This window comes from Schistocerca nitens, chromosome 5 (genome assembly GCF_023898315.1).
Source record: "Schistocerca nitens isolate TAMUIC-IGC-003100 chromosome 5, iqSchNite1.1, whole genome shotgun sequence".
Taxonomy (NCBI): Eukaryota; Metazoa; Arthropoda; class Insecta; order Orthoptera; family Acrididae; genus Schistocerca; species Schistocerca nitens.
In genome coordinates, this window is record NC_064618.1 from 563,670,205 (window position 1) to 563,685,232 (window position 15,028).

General features: G+C 44.9%; 1 protein-coding gene across 1 annotated transcript in view; it reads left to right on the forward strand.

Moving 5' to 3' along the window:
* The first annotated feature begins 4,287 nt into the window (after window positions 1-4,287).
* LOC126259301 (LITAF domain-containing protein) overlaps window positions 4,288-15,028 on the forward strand; it is a 71,320-nt gene continuing 60,579 nt past the window's right edge. The window contains exon 1 of the mRNA XM_049955968.1: window positions 4,288-4,463. The gene's annotated coding sequence lies outside the window, so the exon portion shown is untranslated. The remainder of the gene's footprint in view (window positions 4,464-15,028) is intronic.

A 15,028-nucleotide genomic window follows, 5' to 3' on the forward strand; every position in this document is an offset into this window, starting at 1 on the left:
TCACTTGGTTTTAACACCTCATAGTACACGACGCCGAACTGGTCCCACCAAATGCAGAGTATGATGTTGGAGCCGTGAATATTCGGTTGGCCCATCGACGTGGAAGCATGGCCAGGATATCCCCATGATTTTTTGCGTTTAGGGTTATCGTAATGAACCCATTTTTCGCCCCCAGTCACAATGCAGAAATCCAATTCGTTTTTGCTCTGAAGCAACTGTTCACTAACACACAAACGCCGTTCAACGTCTCTTGGTTTCAGCTCACCCAGGACTCATGTTCCTTCTTTCTAAATCATACCCATAGCCTTGAGACGTTTTGAAATTGCTTACTGTGTCACTTCCACTAATTGTGTCAATTCTTCTTGAGTTTGACGCGAGTCTTCACTCAGCAACGTCTACAATTCTGCGTCTTTGAAAACATTATCTCTTCCCCCACTACGCCGGTCTGCGACGTTAAAATCACCCTTCTTGAAGCGTTGAAACCACTCACGACACGTTCTTTCACTAATAGCGTCCTTACCATACGTACTTCAGAGCATTCGATGAGACGCAGCTGCTGTTTCCTTCATATTGAAACAAAACAGTAACAAGCTGCCTATTGGCTTCTGTCTCGGGTTCTTCGGCCGACGTTCATCTAATGATTTTTCTGACGTTTCGCCAGCACGAGTGGCTGGCATTGTCAAAGCTTCACCCTCCATTGCCGGTGGTGAACTGGCAATGGAGGGTGAAGCTTTGACAATGCCAGCCACTCGTGCTGGCGAAACGTCAGAAAAATCATTAGATGAACGTCGGCCGAAGAACCCGAGACAGAAGCCAATAGGCAGCTTGTCAACAAGTGGCCACGAAAGCCTCAACAATTTTGTAAAACAGTAACACTTCCCGCAAATGACGAGAATTAGGCTCGTAAACTGACATTTTCGATCAAGAACAACTTTATGACACAAACAAAAATCGACTAATGTTTGAATGAGGTTATGTTGATCGAGTTCCAAGCTAACTGCCTGACGACTGCGATCTGTTTCTTTCGACCACTACTTACCGTTGTCGCCACCTATCGGAAAACAGCGGAAGCAAAGTTGTACATCTTGTACATATATTAAAATAACAAAAATTTGGACAGACATAGGTTGCATTTTTTATTATATATAATTTATAAATACATACACGCAATATACAGGGTGTTACAAAAAGGTACGGCCAAACTTTCAGGAAACATTCCTCACACACAAATAAAGAAAAGATGTTATGTGTCCGGGAACGCTTAATTTCCATGTTAGAGCTCATTTTAGTTTCGTCAGTATGTACTGTACTTCCTCGATTCACCGCCGGTTGGCCCAATTGAAGGAAGGTAATGTTGACTTCGGTGCTTGTGTTGACATGCGACTCATTGCTCTACAGTACTAGCATCAAGCACATCAGTACGTAGCATCAACAGGTTAGTGTTCATCACGAACGTGGTTTTGCAGTCAGTGCAATGTTTACAAATGCGGAGTTGGCAGATGCCCATTTGATGTACGGATTAGCACGGGGCAATAGCCGTGGCGCGGTACGTTTATATCGAGACAGATTTCCAGAACAAAGGTGTCCCGACAGGAAGACGTTCGAAGCAATTGATCGGCGTCTTAGGGAGCACGGAACATTCCAGCCTATGACTCGCGACTGGGGAAGACCTAGAACGACGAGGACACCTGCAATGGACGACGAAATTCTTCGTGCAGTTGACGATAACTCTAATGTCAGCGTCAGAGAAGTTGCTGCTGTACAAGGTAACGTTAACCACGTCACTGTATGGAGAGTGCTACGGGAGAACCAGTTGTTTCCGTACCATGTACAGCGTGTGCAGGCACTATCAGCAGCTGATTGGCCTCCACGGGTACACTTCTGCGAATGGTTCATCCAACAATGTGTCAATCCTCATTTCAGTGCAAATGTTCTCTTTACGGATGAGGCTTCATTCCAACGTGATAAAATTGTAAATTTTCACAATCAACATGTGTGGGTTGACGAGAATCCGCACGCAGTTGTGCAATCACGTCATCAACACAGATTTTCTGTGAATGTTTGGGCAGGCATTGTTGGTGATGTCTTGATTGGGCCCCATGTTCTTCCACCTACGCTCAATGGAGCACGTTATCATGATTTCATACGGGATACTCTACCTGTTCTGCTAGAACATGTGCATTTACAAGTACGACACAACATGTGGTTCATGCACGATGGAGCTCCTGCACATTTCAGTCGAAGTGTTCGTACACTTCTCAACAACAGATTCGGTGACCGATGGATTGGTAGAGACGGACCAATTCCATGGCCTCCATTTATGGGTGCATTTGAAAGCTCTCGTCTACACAACCCCGGTACCAAATGTAGAGACTCTTCGTGCTCGTATTGTGGACGGCTGTGATACAATACGCCATTCTCCAGGGCTGCATCAGCGCATCAGGGATTCCATGCGATGGAGGGTGGATGCATGTATCCTTGCTAACGGAGGACATTTTGAACATTTCCTGTAACAAAGTGTTTGAAGTCACGCTGGTACATTCTGTTGCTGTGTGTTTCCATTCCATGATTAATGTGATTTGAAGAGAAGTAATAAAATGAGATCTAACATGGAAAGTAAGCGTTTCCGGACACGTGTCCACATAACATATTTTATTGCTTTGTGTGTGAGGAATGTTTCCTGAAAGTTTGGCTGTACCTTTTTGTAACACCCTGTATAAAGGTACACTTTACTAGAAAAATCTCAAAATGTTTGTGAATTGTGTATTCCAAACATGATACTCTAATAAACACTTGGATGGACTAGGCAACATATTTTTATATTTGAATAGAAAACTACACAAAATATAAGGAGTAAATATATTACAAATCCTGAAATGTTCTGTATTAATTTACACCATATTTTTACATAAAGTCGAAACGATATTAGCAAAAATCTCGAAAAGTGCTTGACCAATTTACTTCGAATTTTTACACATTGCTCTAATAAATATTCATATTGAAACAGGCTAAATATGTTTTAAACAACAATTTCCAGCTTTTCTGTTAAAACTAACTGTAAGGGAGAAAAGCTGTATGTCGAAATGTGCAGTTTTGTTAACATTTTCACAGTCTGTTTTGAGTATGACAGCAGGACATTTAAACTATTACAAAATGGTTTGCGTCAAATATATTCTTTATCCTTGAATATAATTTGAAACAAAAATTCTATATGCAACATCGTGCTGTTTTGTTTTCTTCCTTGTAGTTAGTTTTAACAGAAAATAGGAAAGTAGTTTCTATGGCTTATTGGCTTATGATTAGATTACTACTATGGAACCTGGATCATCAAATCATTGTAATCCTAGGTATTCAGAGATTAAAACTAGGCAAAATACTATCATTGATGATACTATCCTCACAGATCTAGCAACTGGATTTCACATCTCAATTATACCACCCATTTCCCCTTTCCATCATAAGGGAACTGAACTCCCAACCAGAGTTTTGGTGGAATAACAATAAACAGAGCTCAATGTCAGAGAAAGGGTGGAAGAGGAGATAGGCAGAGGGGAACGAGGAAACGGAAAGAGAGAAAAGGAGGAGGGAATGGCGGGAGGTAGGGGAAGGAGGTTATCGACAGAGGGGCGGGGGGGAATAGGAGGAGATAGACAAAGAGAAGGGTGAGGAAGAGATGGGCAGAAAGAGGGACAGAAGGAGATTAGGACATATATCCAATTCCCAGCCATATTTAACAATTGTCATGCATGGGCTGTTATATACTTTTTTTACGTAACTAATAACGTCATAAATGACTACTTTTTCTCCTTCATTAGAGCTGGCTTTTTCACTTAAAATGTTAATTAATGATTACTGCTTCACCAGCTTATGTTCTTATTTCTATACAGTGTGGTATCAGCTCTGTTCTTTTATTATAATACTTAAATAATTTTTCGATTTCACCTATCTGATCTCAGTTTTGGTAGAACCGACAGAAGTCGCCTAGGAACAACTGCAGTTTGATACGAAAACAAAGCATATTAATAAAATAAATATTAATTAGAAAGAAAAGCACAAAATCCACACCTAGGGATTACGTGTGAGCGCGGCGAAAACAGGTTAACTTTCTTTGTTAGCGAACGATGACAGCGTCAAAACTGTCATCCCGAGAAGCCTTTGACTTGACGTAACGTGACATGACTTGATGGTCCCTTCATTGCGTGTGTGAATGCCGTCATTTGAAATCATGTTTGAAATGCATTGTGGAATGCTTTGACATGACGTGACAGCCAGTGTAAATTGGCCTTACAAAATAATATAAAACATGAAGTATGACGACAGCAAATGAGCAAAGACCTTATTGTAATGTACACGTGTTACTCTATCTCTGAGCAGGAATAATTGAGGACAGGGCACATTAATAACAGTGGAGAGGGGTGCAAAGTGTTTTTGGGGCGTAACTTGACGGAGACTTGTAAACAACGGTATGCTGTTACATGCTACGAATAATTTGTAACTGAAGCTTATTTAGGAACACTGTGTACATACCTTTAGGTTTTTATGTTTATGCCTGTGTTAACGAAAATCTTGTAAGCACAAATAACTGTGTAAAACTGATAGTAAATTAAACGAGACTTAATGATTCCACAGCTGTTGCTTTTTGGGCGAATAACACGACGACTTGTGGTAAAATCATTGAGATGCATCCTTACAGAATACTTGCCATCAAATGTACACAGCATCTAATTTTCAGTGCAGTTGAGATGTAGGGTAGGTTGTGGTTAAATAAACCGCGGTGTTAATTGGACTATCACAAAATTAACATTTCAAGAGGGAAAATTGTTTTCTTACTATAAAGTTGTTTGCTTAGGTTGGAAGTACTATTTGAATTTTCATGGCTGCTGTAAGTTAGCTTCATTCGGAGATATACATTAAAATGTCTAATTTTTCCCCATATATAAGAAATGACATTAAAAATTTAATTACCAACAGTACACCATTTTGTTTTTGTGAGTTAAATTGAATGTTTATTGCTTTATTATACTCTGTGAAATATAAGCTGTACAAGGAACTATTTTCCCATTATTTTGAAGGTATTTGATAAAGTGAAGGTGGGGTTGACTGGACCAAAAAATTTGGGTTAAAATGGACCAGTTCAGTTAACACCAGCAAGCTGCTGATGAAAGAATATGATGTTCATAGGAACACCTCCTAATGCCCCCAGAATTACTGTATGACATTGCAGTCTTGTATGGGTAGCATATTCTTTGGCTTCTACTGTGTCCAGTATCTTGAAAGGCTTTAGCATTAGTGGTATTGAACCCTTCAGTTAAAACATACTTACTGAAAAAGATTTTTTATCATATGCAATGGACACACCTCTATCATTTCAGTAAGAAACAGCCAATGACTCACTGGCAGCAGATACTAACAAACCTGCAGATGGCAGTGTGGAGAATATTAGGCATCAGATGAGATCTGCAAACAAAAACACATCTTGTGTAAGTCTGACTATATTCCCCTTCTTCACTGTTTCAACATTTTCATCACCACTTTGCACAAGTCAGTATCGGAGGAAACCAATGTAGTGGACATTATCAGCATCTTGAGAGTTGTTGATCTCTTCCAGTATTTGGCATTTGACTGAAGGGTTTATTTCATTGAATGTATGCTTTAACTGCTTTGATATTCTGTCTTTTGGTACTGCACCTAACTGTTGTTTGTCTGGAGTACTGGTAAAGACAGGTGCAAGGAAAACAGCAAGAGGTAGAAAGAAACGAAAATAAACTGACCTTACCAGTACACCCGTCAAACAACAGTTAGATGCAGTAGCAAAAGACAGAAGATCAAAGCAGTTACCAAAAAAGCACACATTCAATAAAATTCTTCATTCAAATGGAAGAGAGCGACAGCAACTCTCAAGGTGGTGGTGGTGGTGGTGGTGGTGGTGTCCACTGCATTGATTTCTCTGATACTGACTTGTTAACAAGTAGTGTTGAAAACATTAAAACATCGAAGAAGGGGACTTTACTGTCATGAAAGTAGAAGGGAAAACTGTCAAGAGTGGTCACTAATATTTTCCAAGTCTTTAGTGATTTAAATGTACTATGTGGGTGTGAAGTAAAATGTTTTACTACAGTTGTTTCTGCTACAAAATTTGATGCTTCCCAGTCATTGCATTTTATGTTATCTTTATTTGATAAGCTGCTGCAGTTATCACATTCTGACATCACAATGAAATCGTTACTTATAGAATTTAGTTTCATATTTAATATATAGAAAGTGAAGTTTAGTTTTGCAGTCAGATCCTGTAACTCCACTTCTCATCATTTTCCCAAATTTTCTACTGAAGTTTTCATTAGAAAATCCAGTACTGTGAGGCTTTTACCCACTTTCTGTTTCTGTGCTTCAAACTGTATTGTTTGTATCTTCAGGTAAATATTTCAGCCAACAGTACTGCGATGGTATCTATAGTGTCCTTTTCTTGTTTCTAATTTAATGGTGGACAAGTCTATGTATAAATTAACAAATGGAAGTGGCTGTCAGAAATTGTCTTACATGTAATTGACTGTCAGTGACCAGCTACATCTACCAGTACTTGAAATGCAACAGTACTTTCGCCTGCGGACATTTTGTGTTTTTCCACTAGAAAGAGCAGATTAGCAGTTGTTAGCATCTCACTTAGATAATGAATTGACATTTAGTTCCCAATATGATTGACACAGGGGAATTACAGGCAGTGTTTGAACAGAATGTAAATTGTGCTCTGGAGAAGTATTTGCTGAGTAAGTGGATTAAGGAGCAAAAAGACCCACCATATTTAACAAAGGAATTTGGAAAATGCTGAGGAAGCAAAGGCTGTTGCACTCTCAGTTCAAAAGAAAATGTGCAACTGACAACAGGCAAAAGTTAGCTGAGATTCGTGCATCTGTAAAAAGATCTATGTGCGAAGCATACAACCACCACAACCATAATACCCTAGCGTAAGATTTGGTCAAGAAGATTCTGGTCCTATGTAAAATTGTAAACCAGTTCTAAGGCTTATATCCAGTCACTTGTTGACCAGTCTGGAGTGGAGGTTGAAGATGGCAAAAGGAAATCGAAAGTTTTAAATTTCTGTTGAAGAAATTTTTCACACAGGAGAATTGTACAAACATGCCATCACACAGACCCTAATGTGGACGACATACTAACAGGCTTCCCTGGCACAGAGGAACAGCTGAAAGAGCGGAAAACAAATAAGTCGCCAAGTCCAGATAGAATGTCAGTTCAGTTTAATGAAGAGTAGCCTGTGGCAGTGGCCTTGTTCTTGGCATTTATCGTGAATTTCTCACCCAGCGCAAAGTCCCAAGCAACTGAAAAAAAGTGCAAGACTCCTTTACACTACTGTTCTAACGTATTACACATCCATATAGAATTTTGAGAGTTTTGGTACAGAACTTCTAAAAATCCATTTGTCTTTGAAATTTCAAATATTTATTAAAGAAAGATATTCTGTAAGTGAGAAGGAAAGTTATAATGAAGAAGATTTCTTGTGTTTTAATGCAAGGGAATATGTCAACAGTACGTACATATCTTAGTATGTTGTTGGTCCCACTGGTTAGCGCTTAAAACAGCTTTCACTCCCAGGCTTGGAGTAGATCAATTTTCTAATGGTACTGATGTAAATTTCATGATGCTACACTTTCACAGTCACCTCTAAAATCTTCCTCTTCTTCTTTTTCCCAGGTTTCTTGTTCTGAGTTCCTTTCCCAACCAGCCACCACAAATTCTCTATTGGATTAAGTTCTGGCAAATTTCTCACCCACATAAGTTCTTTGATACCCAATTCAGTCATGAGAGAACGAATCTGAAATTATAGATTTGTATGATATGTAACAGTGGTAACCTTGGAAATTATATTACAAACAAAAAAAAAAAAAAAACCAAAACTCAACTTGTTTATGTGTGGCATGGAGCCACATACTCTTGGAAAATCCACTGTGCATCCGGAAAGTATCACTTGCAATGAACAGCAGAGGGTGCCAAATCATAACTTTGTATTGATCACTGTTAATTGCTCTCTGAGCAAAGTACAGCCATCCAACATCTTGGTATGTCATTGCTCCCCACACCATTATTAATAATGTGTATTTCATGATTTGTAAAAGGCAGTCAGGATCCATCCTTTCATTGGGTTCACACTTGATGTGAGCTGTGGTTTGTCACTCATCATCAGCTTTCATCTTCCCCCAGGGGGCCCAATGCTCTTTGACAGGTTTGTGCTTGGCTACCATGGGACCCCAATTTTTGCAGCATCTTTTCCCTTCCATGATGCATATCTATCCTCTTGCTATTCTTTTTCCAGTCCCTTGGGGAACAAATCTGGGATGTTGTTGAGAGTGTTGTGCATTGTCTGTTGCTGTTGTAAGAACAGTCTCACCACTGTTTTTCGCTCCCTTTTCCTTTCTTTTGTTTCCCTTCTCGTATCATTACTCCGCTTCAGCGTTTGAGGTTTCTCTCTTACTTCTTCCTCGCTGTGCACTCCTGAAGGCCAGCCCATGCGTCTGACGCATAACTGGTGACTGGGCAACATGTAATTCCCAGCCACGGGTCGACAGGTAGGGTTCGCACGTACCCCCCTGGTACAGGCCAGGCCCAGGGCGGGGGTGCTTACGTGAGCTGCAACCTTCCCACCTTGCTGGTTGGTTCCTCTGTCAGGTGTTCGGGAGGTGCGGCCTGAGGTGTGAACAGTCGCCTAAAGCGAGTGCACCCCCTAGTGAAGGGAGGCCCCAGTTGGAAGGAGCGTGCCATTCAATCATTATACATTCTGGCAATCATTTTTCTTGCAATGAGCTAATCATCTTCACAATCAATGTCTATGAAATGTAAACGTAATGAGGCTAATGATTCAAAGACTTTTTCTGCTGCACCACGGTTGCTCGTGGTCTCACGTACTGAAGACGGTCAGTCCTTTGCCACGATAAAATCCATTTATTATTTAGAAAGCTGTTGATTCATTTGCTGGCCCTGTGAAATCTTGCTCTCGTTTATGGAATGGCACTTTGTTTTTGGTGACTACTTCTGATTCTCAAGCACGACGACTGCTTGCTGCCTCACTTCTCCACAGCTACCCTGTTCATGTTGAGGCCCATAGAACTTTGAATTCTTCCTGTGGTGTTATTTACATTAGGCTGATGGTCTAAACGTGTCCGAAATCCAATCTTACCTCTCAGATCAGGGTGTCATTGCCATCCATCAGGTGATGGGAAAGGTAGATTCCTCCTTAGTGCCCAACCGCACTCTTTTTCTCGTGTTAGAGTGGTCTGTCCAAGAACAAAGCAGGCTATGAAATTATCACAGTCTGGCCGTACATTCCGAACTCGATGTGGTGCTACCAGCGTCATTGTTTCAACCCCACTAGAATGTGTTGTTGATACCCAGCCAAATGTGTAACCTGTGGTAGGGATGCGCATGAGGGCGATTGTGCACCTCCTCCTCCCCACTGTATCAACTGCATGGTGGCCGTGCTACCTTCTCTTGGGATTGTCCCATGTATCTTGATGAGCGGGCTGTCCAGGGGATCTGGGTAAAGGAAAAAAGTCACTTACAAGTTATTGGCTAGTCTCAAACCATGCATTCTCCCATCTGGCACCTATTGTTCTGTTCTTGTTAAACCTCACTCCATAACAGACATGGCCACGCAGACATGTGACCTCAAATTCAGCTCTGAGGTTGTAAAGTCATCCAGTGTTAAGGTAGCATCGCCATCCCCCTGTCCAGCAGTCCAACAAACCATCAAACTCTCACCTCAAAGGGTGAAGCTACACAGCCTCCTGCGGATTCGAGGGTTAGAGTAGGCCCGTGGTATTCCTGCCTGTCTTAAGAGGTGACTAAAAGGAGTCTCAAACATTTCAGCCTATATGTGATGGTCCCCTCTCGGATTTGACCTCCATATTTCGAAATTCTTCTGAAGAGCGAGTCAATTGGGGAAGTGCGCCTTACATCGTGCATTGTGTCCATCGTGCATTGAGACCTATAGCCAGGTTTCTCGTTGTCGCATTGCCATCCCGCTCGTTTTCCATCTCTTGGATGAGGATACATTCCTGGGTGTGATTTCCACCATGCACTTTGCAGTGTTGCTTTTTGCGGAGACGAAGACCATGGACTTTCTTGCACCTAATATGCAGCACGGTAGCCAGTCCGTTGTGGCGGGGCCACCATGTACCCTGTTGGTTGTACCCCCCTGGCAACACACGGATCGCTCAGCTGATGCCTGTGCTGTTAACTCCCCACGTATGCCAAGGAGTAGATGCCTATCTCCCTGGGGCATCGGGACTCCCGGCAATGGCCATCCTGCCAGGAGGCCCTTGATGAGGCTGGGTGGCGCCTGTGGGGAGGGCCCTTGGTCGGAGTGGGTGGCATCAGGGCGGTTGACCCGCAATGAAGTGTGATACATCATCTCTTGCTGGTGGCTAGCTGCAAGCAGTCTCTAAGCATTCTCGGGCTCAATTCAACACTTAGAAATACTGTCCCAAATCGTTCCCCTCCCTGGCCACATCATGGGAGGGGCGTAAGGCTCAGGATGGTAGTGACACTTATTCGCCCCGGTTCCTAGTTTGTACGAAAGCTGATGGGGAGTCTTTAGTGTCAATGAAGCCTCAATTCTTCATAGAGCATTTAGAGGACAAGTTTGGGGAGGTGGAGGGCTTGTCCAAAATGCGCTCTGGGGAAGTATTGATAAAAGTGGCATCCTCTGCCCAGTCACAAAGGTTACTTGGTTGTAACAAGTTGGGGATGTTTCAGTTACCATCACACCCCATAAGAGTTTAAATATGGTCCAGGGTATTATTTTTCATAGGGACCTTCTTTTGCAGTCTGATGATGACGAGCTGTGTGCCAATTTAGAGCGTTAGATGTTCATTTCATCTGGCGCATTCATTGGGGTCCGAAGGATAATAAGATTGCTACCGGTGCCTTCATCTTGCCCTTTGAGGGTGATACACTACCGGAGAAGGTCAAGGTGATGGTCTACCGCTGTGATGTCAAGTCCTATATCCCTCCCCTGATGCAGTGCTGTAAATGCTGCAAGTTCGGTCATATGTCTTCCCACTGTACTTCCAGCCTCACATGTCGGGATTGTGGACGCCCATCACATCCCAATACTTCATGTGCCCCACCTCCCATCTGTGTCAACTGCGGAGAGCTTCATTCAGCTTGCTCACCAGACTGCAGGATCTTACAGAAAGAGCGGAAAATCATGGAATAAGACCCTGGACCGACTGACCTATACTGAGGCTAAGAGGAAATATGAACGACTCCATCCTGTGCAAATGACTTCCTCATATGTCTCCGCTACGACAACCGTGATAGCCCCATCAGTTCAGCGAATTCCAGTGGGCTCACCGAGCCATACAACTCCACATGCCCTCTTGCCAATGGGGGGCACTACCCACCCTGTTGCTCCTGCGCCACCTACCTTGGGGGCAACATCCCCCCACCCATCGGGGATGTCTGTCCCCACTTCTAAGCCAGAGAAGTGTCCAACTTCTTCGGTTCCTCTCACTAGTGAGGGGTCCCTCCCTTCCCAGGTTTCCACAAGTGGGAAGGATGACGCCTGGCAGTGGCATAAGTGCCCACAAGAAGCTGGTCGTAAGGCTTCGCAATCCTCCTCCGTCCCGGAGACTGAATCACTGAAGCCCTCTCAGCCAGTGAAACCCAAGGGGCAGTGAGACAAGTCTAAAAATAAGACCTCTAAGACGAAGGAACTTGTGGTGGCACCCACCCCACCGCAACCTACAAGCGCTGCGTCCGAGGGCGAGGTAGAGATTCTGACGTCTGCTGAGGACCTAGATCTCGTCCGACTCTTCAGACACAATGGATGTCACTCGCACAGGTACTCAATCGGTGGTAGCAGGTGACCCAGTGGTGTAATCTGCCTCCTCGGCCTCTTCACGCCTTTCTCGGCCATGGACAATGTCATCCTCCAATGGAACTGGAGCGGTTTTTTCCACCATCTTGCTGAGCTCTGACAACTTCTCAGCCTTCACCCTTTCCTCTGCATTGCTCTTCAGGAAACTTGGTTTCCGGCGATGCGAACCCCCGCCCTCCATGGCTATCGGGGTTATTATAAGAACCGGGCAGCTTATGAGAGGGTATCTGGTGGCGTCTGCATTTATGTCCTTCACTCCCTTTACAGTGAGTCTGTCCCTCTAAAAACACCTTCAGAGGGTTTGGGTGTGGACGCCTCAGGCTGTTACTGTCTGCAGTCTCTATCTTCCACTAGATGGTGATGTCCTACAGCATGTCCTGCCCGTGCTGACAGCCCAATTGCCGCCACCTTTTCTGTTACTGGGCGACTTCAATGCCCATAACCCTCTGTGGGGTGGATCAGTGACAACAGGCCGAGGCAGCGTCGTTGAACAAGTATTGGCACAGCTCGACCTTTCTCTTTTAAATAATGGTGCTTTCACACATTTCAGTGTGGCGCATGGCACGTACTCAGCCATCGACCTTTTGCTCTGCAGCCGTAGCCTATTACCATCTGTCCAATGGAGTGTGCATGATGACTTGTGCGGTAGTGACCACTCTCTGATCTTTCTGTCATTGCTGCAGCGTCACTCTTCTGGCTGCCACTGCAGATGGGCTATGAATAAAGCTGACTGGGACTTGCTAACCTCCATTGCCACTATTGAGCCTCTTTCCAGTGACGCCATTGATGCGGTGGTTGACTCCGTCACCACCGGCATCATTACTGCTGCAGAATCTGCCATTCCCTGTTCTTCTGGGTCCTCTCGGTGGAGGAATGTGCCTTGGTGGTCACCCGAGATTGCTGAGGTGATTAAAGATTGCAGGCGGGCACTCCAGAATCACAAGCGGCATCCCTCATTGGAACACCTCATCGCCTTTAAACGGCTCCGTGCACGAGCCCACCGCCTCATTCGCCAATGCAAGCAGGAGTACTGGGAAAGGTATGTCTCCACCATTGGCCTCCGTACCTCTCTCGTAGGTTTGGGCCAAGATTAGGAACTCTATGGCTATCTGACCCCGTCAGTGTACCTGCACTTTCACTGAATGGAGCAGTCTGTACTGACTCGGACACAATTGCAAACCGCTTAGCGAAGTATTTTGCTCAGATTTCCACTTCTGCAAATTACCCACTGGCCTTCTGCTCCCTGAAAGAGCAGTTGAAACGTCGGAGCCTTTCATTTCAAACGCGCCACCCTGAATCATACAATGCTCTGTTCAGTGGGTGGGAATTCCAAAGTGCCCTAGCCGCTTGCCCTGATAAGACTCCCGGGCTAGATCGCATCCACTGTCAGATGCTCAAACACCTCTCCGTGGACTGCCACCGACGCCTCTTAGACCTTTTCAACCGTATCCAGATTTGAGGGTGAGTTCCCGTCACAATGGCGGGAAATCGTCGTAATCCCCGTGTTGAAACCTGGCAAGAACCCACTGTAGGTGGACAGCAACCGCCCCATTAGCCTCACCAATGTTCTTTGCAAGTTGCTTGAATGCATGGTGAGCCGGAGGTTGAGTTGGCTACTTGAGTCTCGGGGCCTTCTGGCTCCGTCTCAGGGTGGGTTCCATAAGGGCCGCTCTTCCGCTGATAATCTGCTGTGGGTGGAGTCTGCCATCCGTACGGCCTTTGCCCGCCATCAGCATCTGGTTGCTGTCTTTTTTTGACATGCAGAAGGCATACGATAAGACATGGCGACATCACATCCTTTCTACGCTTCATGGTGGGGGGGGGGGGGGGGTCTTCGGGGTCCGCTCCCGATTTTCATACAAAATTTTCTGTCACTTTGTTCCTTCCGTGTGCAAGTTGCGGCCTCCCATAGTTCCTCCTAAGTTCAAGAGAATGATGTACCGCAAGGATCTGTCTTAAGTGTCTGCCTCTTTTTGATTGCAATTAATGGGCTCGCTGCGGCGGTGGGAACGTCTGTCTCAGCTTCCTTGTATGCTGACGACTTCTGCCTATACTGCAGCTCCACTGGCATTGCAGCTGCTGAACGGCAGCTGCAGGGCGCTATCCGAAAGGTGCAGTCTTGGGCTGTAGCGCGTGGCTTCCAGTTTGCGGCTGCCAAGACCTGCGTTATGCATTTCTGCCAGCGACGCACTGTTCACCCTGAGCCATGGCTTTATCTTGACGGTGAACCTCTTGCTGTGGTGGAGACACATCGGTTTTTGGATTGGTTTTTCGATACCCAGTTGACTTGGCTCCCTCATATTCGGCAGCATAAACAGACATGCTGGCGGCATCTTAACGCTCTTCATTGCTTGAGTCACACGAGCTGGGGTGCCGATCGGTGTACCCTTCTACGGCTGTACCAGGCGTTAATTCAGTCCCGTCTAGATTATCAGAGCCTGGCTTACAGTTCAGCATCCCCTTCCGCATTGCAGTTGCTGGACCCCATTCTTCAGTGGTATCCGACTCGCCACTGGAGCTTTCCGGACAAGCCCTGTCAACAAGATACTTGTGGAGGCAGGTGTCCCACCATTGTGGTTCCGGCATCAACTATTACTGGCCGCTTATGCTACACATGTTTGTAGCTTGCCCGGGCATCCCAATTATCGTACCCCCTGCGGGTCCGGGGTAAGAATAGGCCTGAGGTATTCCTGCCTGTCGTAAGAGGCGACTAAAAGGAGTTTCAACCGTTTCGGCCTTCCATGTGATGGTCCCCCCTGGGTTTGACCTCCATTTTTCAAAATTCTACAGAAGTACGAGCCTTTTGGGGAAGGACGCCTTACGTGGTGTACCACTGGTCCTCAGTGCACTAAGACCTTGGCACTCAGCATTATACCGGCGTTGTAACCATACCCACTATTCCTCAAATTGGACCTCAACGCCTGATGGGTTGTACAAGTTACGCCCATAGTGCATCCCCATCTGCACCTACGATCATGATGGACTTTCCATGGCACCAGAAATCCAGCACGGTAGCCAGCCCGTTGTGGTGGAGTCGTCATGTACCCTCTAGGTTGTAGCCCCCTGACAACACAGGGATCGTACTGCCGATACCTGAGCTGCACCCTCCCCACGTCGGCCAAGGAGTAGATGCCAGTC